Below are 9,850 nucleotides of genomic sequence, written 5' to 3' on the forward strand. Positions count from 1 at the left end.
TTATTCATTATTCGATAACTCCCAACAGAACAGTTTTTGTGCACAACGTGCTATGTAGCTCAATTGCACCCCAAAATCACACATGTAATAGGTAATCCTTATTTACACATACCCACAACACAACCTTCCCAAATCAACCTAAGGAGACATTAAACACTGGCTGATTCCTATAATCCTTTTAAAAAAAATAAACAAGGTATAAATTTATCTATTTAATCAACTTTGAGGTCAGAGTTTAAACCTCTTTACAAAAATGCCAAAATTTGTCTTTGGGAAAAATGATGCAATGTAAATAAAAACCAACTTGACAAGAGAAAAGGAAAAAAAAAACTTCAATTAGTTGGTGAAGGAGAAATGTTTAAGGTCCTTTGGAGGGAACGGAAAGGCTCAACTTTAGAGGCATAGGAATTAGGGGATGTATTTCTTATTTTTGGAGGTACATACCTGGGACTTGGGAGTGTTCCTCTGAAGCCTAAGGATGAATCCTAGGAGCTTGAGGGTAAACTTCAGTAGCTTGAGGGTATACCTCTAGAGCTTGAGGGGAAATACCAGCTGCTTATGGGTGAACTTGAAGAATTTAGGGGTGTACCCCAGGAGCTGAAGGATGATCTCTTGGAGCTAAAAGGTATACTATGGGTATATACCCTGGGAGCCAGGAGGTATACTCAGGAAATCAGGGGGTATTACTTCAAGAGGTGGAAGATGAACTCCAGATGCATGAGGGATCATCTGAGGAGGCCCAGGAAGGCTGAGAGAGGGGGCAGGACCACTGGTCTCTCACCTGGAAGTGGTGGTGTCAAGGACTCTGGCAAAGGTGGTTGAGGAGGCAAACCATACATCAGTTGAGATGGGGGCCACTTCACTCTAGGAAACCTGTCAGTAAGGGCTAAAAGAATAGGAGTCTTCTCTATCTTAAAAAAATAACTAGAGGGGAAAAAAAAACTTTTTGGGTTCTCTCTTCCAATATGTCCAAAACTTCTCCTCTGCCTTCTCAATCTTTCTGCTTAGCACCTTGAAAGCAATGGTTCTGTAAGGCTTAGCTGCCAATAAAAGATACTGCCAGGATGTCTCTGGGGGTTCAATCCTATGCTCATACAAACATGTGGACCAGTCACATGGCATGATGCTCTCAGCAATATCAAAATACTCACTGTGGAGGAGGAGGCTCTGCAGAGCCATCTCTGTGTTCTCTTGCTTTGTCACTTCATAACCTGGATAACCAATTTTCACAGACTTCTTCTCCTTCACTTCCACTTCCACTTCTCTGGTTCTGACTGGGCTAGAGTCCCCTTGGCCTCTTTTGTTGCTCTCTAAGCCTAACTGATTTTATGATTTAAAAAAAAATTCTTAATATGCACTAAGTTGCTTCCCTCTTTGTGAAATGTCAATCAGACATGGCATTTATAAGAGCAGAAATGATACTGAATAAAGTACAGGTCTTTGTTGATCTCAATATATTCAAGGGACAGTTGTCAGAGGTATTCATGACCATAGGCACTGAAAAAAATTGTTTGCAATGAATTAACTCTGGGGAAAAAATGAGTTTGACCGGGAAGTGTTATCTACTCTGATCATTTTCATTCCTCATGGGAAAAAAAAATAGAAGCAGCTTATGTAAAAACATATCTAGTTAATGAGATTGAGGACTCTTGAAATGTACTGTTAGATACAGGATCATGGGACAATCCTGAGGCTGAAGCATCATCCTGAGAATAGAGTTGAAGTATTCTATAATTGTTATAATGTCAGTTCCTTGCAGTAGCTGGACAAAAGATAATCTTGAAAGTTCCTCAGGTATCATTCAATTTTTCTTCAGTATTTAATTATGGCTCTAACATAAGAGTTTGACTTCTGTTATTCTCACAAGATCATGTATTTCAGATCTGAGAGGGAGGATGGGGCCATATAGTCCAACCTTTACTGCAAGAGAAATCCTTTACAGAGGATTCATGATAAATGATTATTCACCATCAATTGAGAGGGAACTCATTTCTCCTTGAGGCAGCCAGTTCCACTTTTAGACAGCTATAATTGTTAGGACTTTCTTACTATTGCTATTCTATAGCCATTCCAGTGATTTCACAGGTATCATCCTCTGAATCCTCAGAATCACCACCTTCTCCTTGTGTTCTCTGTCTCTCAGTTGCTTCTATCATCTGCTACAGAGATCATTCGATACTGTAGCTACTCATTCTCTGAAGCTGCCATCTGTTGGAACTTCTAGTTTCATCTATGTCTAAGGGAAGGGAAAAGAAAGGAGTATTATTGCTCTCTTGTGACACTGACCCAGGTCAACATACCTCTGAGTGAAATTAATACATTTTGAAATTTTCATTTCTCCTGGTTTTTTGTTTTTGTTTTTTGGTCATGCAAAGGAAGTTAAGTGACTTGCCTAGGGTCACACAGCTGGCAAGTATCATGTGTCTGAGGCTGGATTTGAACTCAGGTCCTCCTGACTGCAAGGCTGGTACTCTATTGACTGTACCTCCTAGCTGCCCCCAATAAAGTAAAGTCTTTTTTTTTGTTGTTGTTGTTTTGTGAAGCAATTGGGGTTAAGCGACTTGCCCAGGGTCACACAGCTAGTAAGTGTCTAGTGTGTGTTCTGAGACTGGATTTGAACTCAGGTCTTCCTGACCCCAGGGCTGGTGCTGTATCCACTGTGCCACCTAGCTGCCCCTCAAATTTTCATAAGAACATAGATCTAGGCAAGAAAGAGGCTTTATAGGCCATTCAATTCCAACCTTTTATTTTCCTGATGTGGAAACTGAGGCCCATAAATGGCATGTGACTTGCCCAAGGATACATGGGCAGTTAATATCAGAAACTCATCATCATTGTCACTGCTCTTTCCACTTAAAAAACAAACAAACATCATCACCCAAAAGACTGACAAGAGAGTCATTCACATAAATCTTCACTCCTTCCTTATTCTTCCTCTTTCCCTCAGTTCTTATTCCCTGTTGAATTAGGTTGCAAGTATTCCTTTCACCTTTTCCTCATGCCCACAGATAGCCTGCAGGGCCCTTATAAGATTCACTACTTCCTTTGGATCTTTCCATGGTTTAATTAAACATATATACCAATTTGTATTTGCCCTATCAAATTCATTATATTCAGTGCCTAGCCCTCACAAATTGCTTTCAAACTTCAATAAATACACAAGAAGGAATTTAGTGATGCTGGAATTCGGGAAGACTAGAACTGGTGGTATTTGTTCTAACTTCCTGAATCATGGCCATTTGCCACAAATTCATGTCATAACAATGCCCTCAAAATGTAATTATAACTACATAAAAGAAATACCTAGAATATTAATATTGTCTATTGCGTCCTCATTAGGTTGTTTCTTGTTTTAGCTCTAAACTCTACTCTTTATTTTTAAAGGATATATAGTCTCATTAATTCTTTTCCAAAATCAAATAATTTTTAGGAAGATATATTTTCAGTGGTCCCCAAGGAAAATTCATATTCTCTGCAGCTTTTAGGAAAAATGAAAGGGAATGACAAGTGCTGGTCCTGAAGCTTACTGCCTTGAATGTTCCATACATTCAACACTGTCCTTGCTATTGAGGTTAAAGTTAAGGCTCTGTCAGTTCTGTACTTAGCCTGGGGGTGTAACCCTGCTGCTTTCAGTAAATAGATCTGACAATAATTGACTTAAGTCCATATAGGATGTCTGCTTATTGTCATGTGTTTAAAATGCCTGTATAAGTAGAGGAATCTAAAAGATATATCATTCTTTCATTCAATAAAAACAACTCATGAAAATCACCAGTTTGAAAAACACATGTTTGTGCTTTAAGCAGGCCATGTGACTTCCGTCACTGGCTTCATTTTTGCACCAGGATGATTTAGCTGTGAAATGCTAACAATTGTTCCCTGTTCCTGCCAGAAGAAATGAGTCATTTGACATAAGTGATGTACCCAATTGAGTAATTCCAAAAAGAAAGACAAAACTTTTCTCTTTCATCAAGCATTGAATTCTTTCCTAGATTGTTTGTTTGATGTACTCTGATGTGACACAAAGTAAACTGAAAATCTAGAATGACTTTCTAAACAATGCTTCTGTGTTTTTGCATCAAATGGTTTTTGATCAATCAATATGTTATTCATATGCCCTACACCATGTAATAGCCTAAGGTCAAAGTAAGCAGCTTCAATTTCTAAAGCAAGGTATTTAAGGATGAGGTTGATATGGTCCCTGCTACAGTGGAATCGTTAGTATTAAAATTGAAGGGCTATACCATTCATTGTCTGTGTAGAAATCTTAGTACAATGTAATTCTTGGAGATAACTGCCTTAATATCACACAATTTATATTGTTTTCTTTATCTTTTTCTCTCTTGAAGTTCACTATACCTTTTTGAAAAGTCCCTTGCTTCTGCTGGTCACCTTCTCTCAAGGCGGTAGTTTAGATTTGATTGAAATTTGTGCCCTTTGACTTGAGCCATTTTGTGAAAGGTTGACGTTTCTGATTTGTAGTGTAATTGGCATCTTTAGTGGGAAAACTTTGAATTTCTGAATTTAAGCTAACAAAACATGTCATGTTGTTCTGAGGTGGCGTTTGACCTTTTTTTTCTGATAATGATTTAGAATACAGTGACCCACATGAATATCTGTTCCCTTTGAAGACTGAGAAGTTGATGAAACATTAAAAAAAGAAATAAAATGTACTCAGCTTTGTGATAGAAACCCATGTAAAAAAGTAAACAAATCACTTTGTTAAATAACTCATTTTCAATTTATTTTCTAGAAATTTTTATGGAAGTAAAGTATGTGAGCCTAGCTTAATGGGTAGTAGTCAGTCTTGGGAATCAGGGAGACTTGGGTCAAAGTGCTGCCTGTGACACGTACTTGATATGTGAACATGGGAAAGTCATTTAAATTCTTATTGCCCACTCCTTCTGTCTCAATCACCACCTGAACCTGAGGCAATTCTTCAAGATTTCTTGCAGAGGATTTGCCTATCTGCATTTCTTAAATGTTGTTCCATATTGGTAGTTCCCCACACAGAAGAAATCATAAGTCTAGAACCCATCTGAGATAGAGATGACCAGAAAACCGGGCTAATCATTTTACTGAGCTGGGGGAAAAGTGCTGCACAACATGAATCCTAAAGCCCTTTTCATCTTTAAACTAGTGATCTTCTTGTGCAAGTACAACTTAATAAACAAACAAATATTTATTAGTCACCTACTACATGTCAGGCATTGTGCTTAATTGTAGATATAAATATAAATAATAAAACAGTCCTATATTTTTGTCATTTAAACAAAGCAAGACAGCATTTTTATAGAGAAGACAACTGTTGTTTGTCCTTCATTTTGAAAAAGGACCAATGACATCATTGGATAATGTCTTAACTCCCAAGTGAATTAGATTTAAGTGAGGCAGAATTGTACAAAGTTGTCAGCCTCTCTTTTTCATTCAGAGTCATCGAAGTTGTGTCAAGACAACAAGTCAAGACAACTGCTGATGGCCCTGGATAAAGCAAATGACCTTGGTATCTTCAATGTCTGACCAAGCTCTAAGCCCTCCATTGCACTTAATTCAACTGCCTTCATGGTCATTGGAATAACCTCTTCTCATCAGCAAGAGGAAATCTTAACATGCTTGAGATAGACATGCCCCATAACTCACAGAAAGGCAGTTACCTTCAACCTGAGTTAACCTATCTGCCAAGATGGTTTTACTGGACTGTGGCTACTGCCCATGCTACAGCTTCTTGAAATCACAGGTGAGAGTTGAGTGCCAAGTGGAAACCAGGGGAGACAAAAATACAGAAAATAATGTAAATGTACTAAAAATAAATTATTACAAGGTAATTAAATTCAAGTTAGGTGGAGGGAGAGGTCATTAACAGAGAGATCAGAATAACCTTCATAAAGAAGACACTTGAGATATATCCCAAAGGAACAGATGGATTCTATGAGGCATAGATGAAGAACCTTACCTCCTACCCTCTCCCTTAAAGGCATGAAGGAAATTCTTTCCTTAGGTATCATAAACCCTTTTTTAAACCGTTTATCTGTCACTTACCAAATTATATTGTGTGCCGGTAGCTATCCATGTAACTCTTTGTGTGTTTTATTTTCCTTCCTAGACTGTAAGCCATTTTGGAACTATGCAAAAGAGCTCTGGATATAGGGTCAAGATGCCTAAGTTCTAATACTTTCTTCCCCACTTATTATCTTTATGACCTTGGCCAAATTATTTAGCTTCTTGGAATGTTTGTTCCTAATCTGTAAAATAAAAAGATTGTTCCAGAATGACCTCTAATGTCCTTTCCAGTTGTTTACTTATGAGCCTTTGATTCTTGAGGACAGAAATACTGACTTACTCATCTTTGTATTTTCCTCAAAGAGCATGGTCATGGTGTCTGGTACCTGAATGTCATCCTAAATGTCTTTTTTTTCCTGAAAACCTACCATTATTTATCTTGCCTCACACAGTGCTCTTGACAAAATGGATGCTCAATATATATTATTCAATTAAAATGTGGGCAAATTTTCCCTTCAACTGGTTTTGGGATTTCCATTAACTTGACTTTATCCTTTCACATTCCCTTCCAAAATTTAACTCCTTTTCTAAACTAGTGCCCACCTGACCTTCATTAATGAATCTTAGAAAATAGCATAATATAAATACTTTATGAGTAGTATTAGTAGTAATATAGAGGTCTCCCTGATAAGGAACCAGAAGAGCTAAGCCCATTTTCAGAGGGAAGACATGAAGAACAGGGAAATGAAGTTTCACCTAGCAAAATCATCTCAAAAACTCTGAAGCCCAAAATGTTGCACCTCTTTGTAGTTTGAATTATAATTATACATGACTTTAGATGCTTTCTGAAACTTAGAATATTTCATGATTTAAAATCACAAAATACTCTATAGAGGTGATTTAGTCATTTGGTTCAATTTAGTTTACCAAAATTGAGGCTCAGATTAAATTATCTCAAATCCTATAACTCCGGACTCAAGCCCATATCTCTGAACTGCAGTTGTCATGTTCTTTCCACCTCACTGTGATACTTTCTCATGTGCTCCTGTTGAAAAACATTGTCATTAGTTATCTTGGGTACTGTCAATCCTATATATCATGAACATTCCTCATGGGGCAGAGGGATATGGTTCTTTCTGTTCTCTTTAATGTCGTGTGTGTCACTCTGTTTCTTGTAGATTATTTCCTCCTCTGATCATGGACAATGTTTCTATAACATTTTCCAAATATTGCTACAATTATTTTTTAAGATTAACTTGACATAAAAAGCCCTCAATAGGATATATAGTAGAAAGAGCAGGAAATTCAACAACTTTATTATGAAAGATCAGCAAAAAATGCATGCTACTGTGTTGTGTCTAGTTTCTCTTTGTGAATGGAATATAATTCAGGCTGTAACTTCCTGCAGCAGTTCAAGTAAATAAGTGCATTGTTGCACTCTTCTGCAGTTTCTACAATCACTAGACATGGGGCAATATGAATTACTTTTGCTTTTATTCGGTATTTAAACATCCCTCTTGTTACATACCCATAATCCATATCTTTCACTTGTATTCACTATGATTCTATAAATATTTAGTTTCTGCCACACTTGCCAATTTAACATGTGGCATTTTCCAAATCTGGTTTTGAAGATCTGCTTTTTCCCTTCAGAAGCTAGGTCTGTGGTGCTATTAATTTGGAAATTCCTTGACATTTCTAGTGGATCAAGTGTTCATCTACTGTATTTCATTACCTCCAATGAGTAAAAAATACTGTTAAATACTACTTGAGAAGAACTGGTTAGTCTGTTGCCCTTAAAGTGAGAAGACCTAGTTACCAATGTCACCTCAGATGCTTACTAGTTGTGTGACCTTTGAAAAGTCACTTACCCCTGTTTGCCTCAGTTCCTCATCTGTAAAATGAACTGGAGAAGTAAAGGGCAAACAACTCCAGTATCATTTCCAAGAAAATCTCAAATGGGGTCACAAAGTCAGACACAACTAAAATGACCAAACAATAAAAACAGATCCTGCACAAGTCATTTAATTTTTCTTGGCCTTAGTTTCCTTATATATAAAATTAGGATGATAATAACTCAAAAGGCTATTATTAGATAGACATATTAGATAGACAAATTGGATACTTCATGTGAAATGCTTTGTAAACTTTAAATTGCTATTTGAATGTTAGGTATTGCTATCATTATAATGATATAAATGCAGCTTTTAGAAGAACAATCTGAACAGGTGATTTGGCAAATATTTTTTTCTTTAGAAAATTTCCTCATTCCTTTTTTTTCTAGTGCACTCTCCTTTCTCCGATTGTTCTTCAGTTTCTTAACTGCATATGGGTACTATTCCTTAGGGCCAGTCATTGTATTTCATATCTTTTTGTCTCCCCAGCCTATACACAATTTCTTGACTATAAGAAGTACTTAATAAATTACATGTAGAAATAAATTAATTAGATCCCCTAATGATGCATCCTCTGATCATATTTTCATTTTAGTTTTTTATCAGTATCTCTTATTTTTACAGCACCATTTTTAATATGTCCCTCCATGACTATTTGTAGCTATACCTTGCAACAACAACATCAATTTAAAAGAAACATGCATTTATTGATGAGGGTGGTGGAACATGCCTGCATTCCCATCTACAGGGGAGCCTAGGATGGGTGGAATTCCTAATCTCAAGAGTTTTGAACTACAGTGGGCTACTTCAATCAGGTTTCCACACTAAATTCAATATTAATATAGTGAGCCCCTGGGAGGGACAGTGAGGCGCCAGTGGAGGGGCAAATTGGCCTAGGTTAAAAAAGTTTCTTTTTTTTAAGTTAAAAAACTCATTTTGACCAGATTTAGCCACTGTACTTCTAGCCTGGGAAGGTAAAAGAGAAACAGTCCTTAAGAAGAGGGAAATGTAAAGGAGGAGAAAAGCAGTCATCAAAACTACCTGATTCATCAACCAAGTCTAACAGTATATGCAATATTCCCATAAAGTCTTACATCAATAATCAAAGGATGGAGGAGTATTTTCTCATTCCTTCATTGAGTACAAACTTGTTCATTATAAATAGAGCATTCACTTAATTTTTTTGGTTATTATTCTATCAATTTACATCATTATAGTGATTGTGTGAAATATTTTCCTAGTTCTGTGCAGTTCACTCTGCTTCAGCTCATATTAATAAGTCCTCTGACTCCATATCCAGTATTATTTTCACATCCAATCTGATCCCAAATAATCACAGAGGGCTCACAAATCCCTCACAAATTAAATTAACTAAAAATGTAAACTAAGCAAAACAGGATACACACACACACACACACGCACACACACATATATGTATATGTAAGATGCATTTGTATGTATATATGTACATGTATGTATGTGTATAATACACATATATGTATAGAGATATACTATATCTATATCCACCTATCGCTATCTCTATCTACACACACACAAACACATGCATATATATATATATATATCTATATATAGATATATAGATATATAGATATCTATATATCTATATATCTATATATAGATATATATATATATATATATATATGGAGAGAGAGACACACACACACACAGACAGAGGCAGAGACAATATAATTGGAAGTAACAACTATAGCAAAATAATACTAATTACTATGAAATTATAATGATCCAGTCATACTCAAAAGTATATGAGACTATGTCTTGTTCCTTTATGGGTATAGTTTTGTTGTCTTTTTTCATTTAAAATTTTATTTATTATATTCTTTGTTTTAAGGGAAGACTTTCTGGGATAGAGAGAGGGGAAGAATACATTGATAAATATAGGTGATGTAAAAATAGAAGGCATCAGTCTGTTTTGA

General features: G+C 36.2%; 1 pseudogene; it reads right to left on the bottom strand.

Annotated features, from left to right (window-relative positions):
- Positions 1–472: 472 nt before the first annotated feature.
- Positions 473–1,472, bottom strand: LOC110210201 (splicing factor 3A subunit 2 pseudogene; annotated as a pseudogene).
- Between the last annotated feature and the right edge of the window lie 8,378 nt (positions 1,473–9,850).

This window comes from Phascolarctos cinereus, unplaced genomic scaffold, assembly GCF_003287225.1.
Source record: "Phascolarctos cinereus isolate Bilbo 61053 unplaced genomic scaffold, phaCin_HiC Scaffold_2;HRSCAF=192, whole genome shotgun sequence".
In the NCBI taxonomy this organism is placed as follows: Eukaryota; Metazoa; Chordata; class Mammalia; order Diprotodontia; family Phascolarctidae; genus Phascolarctos; species Phascolarctos cinereus.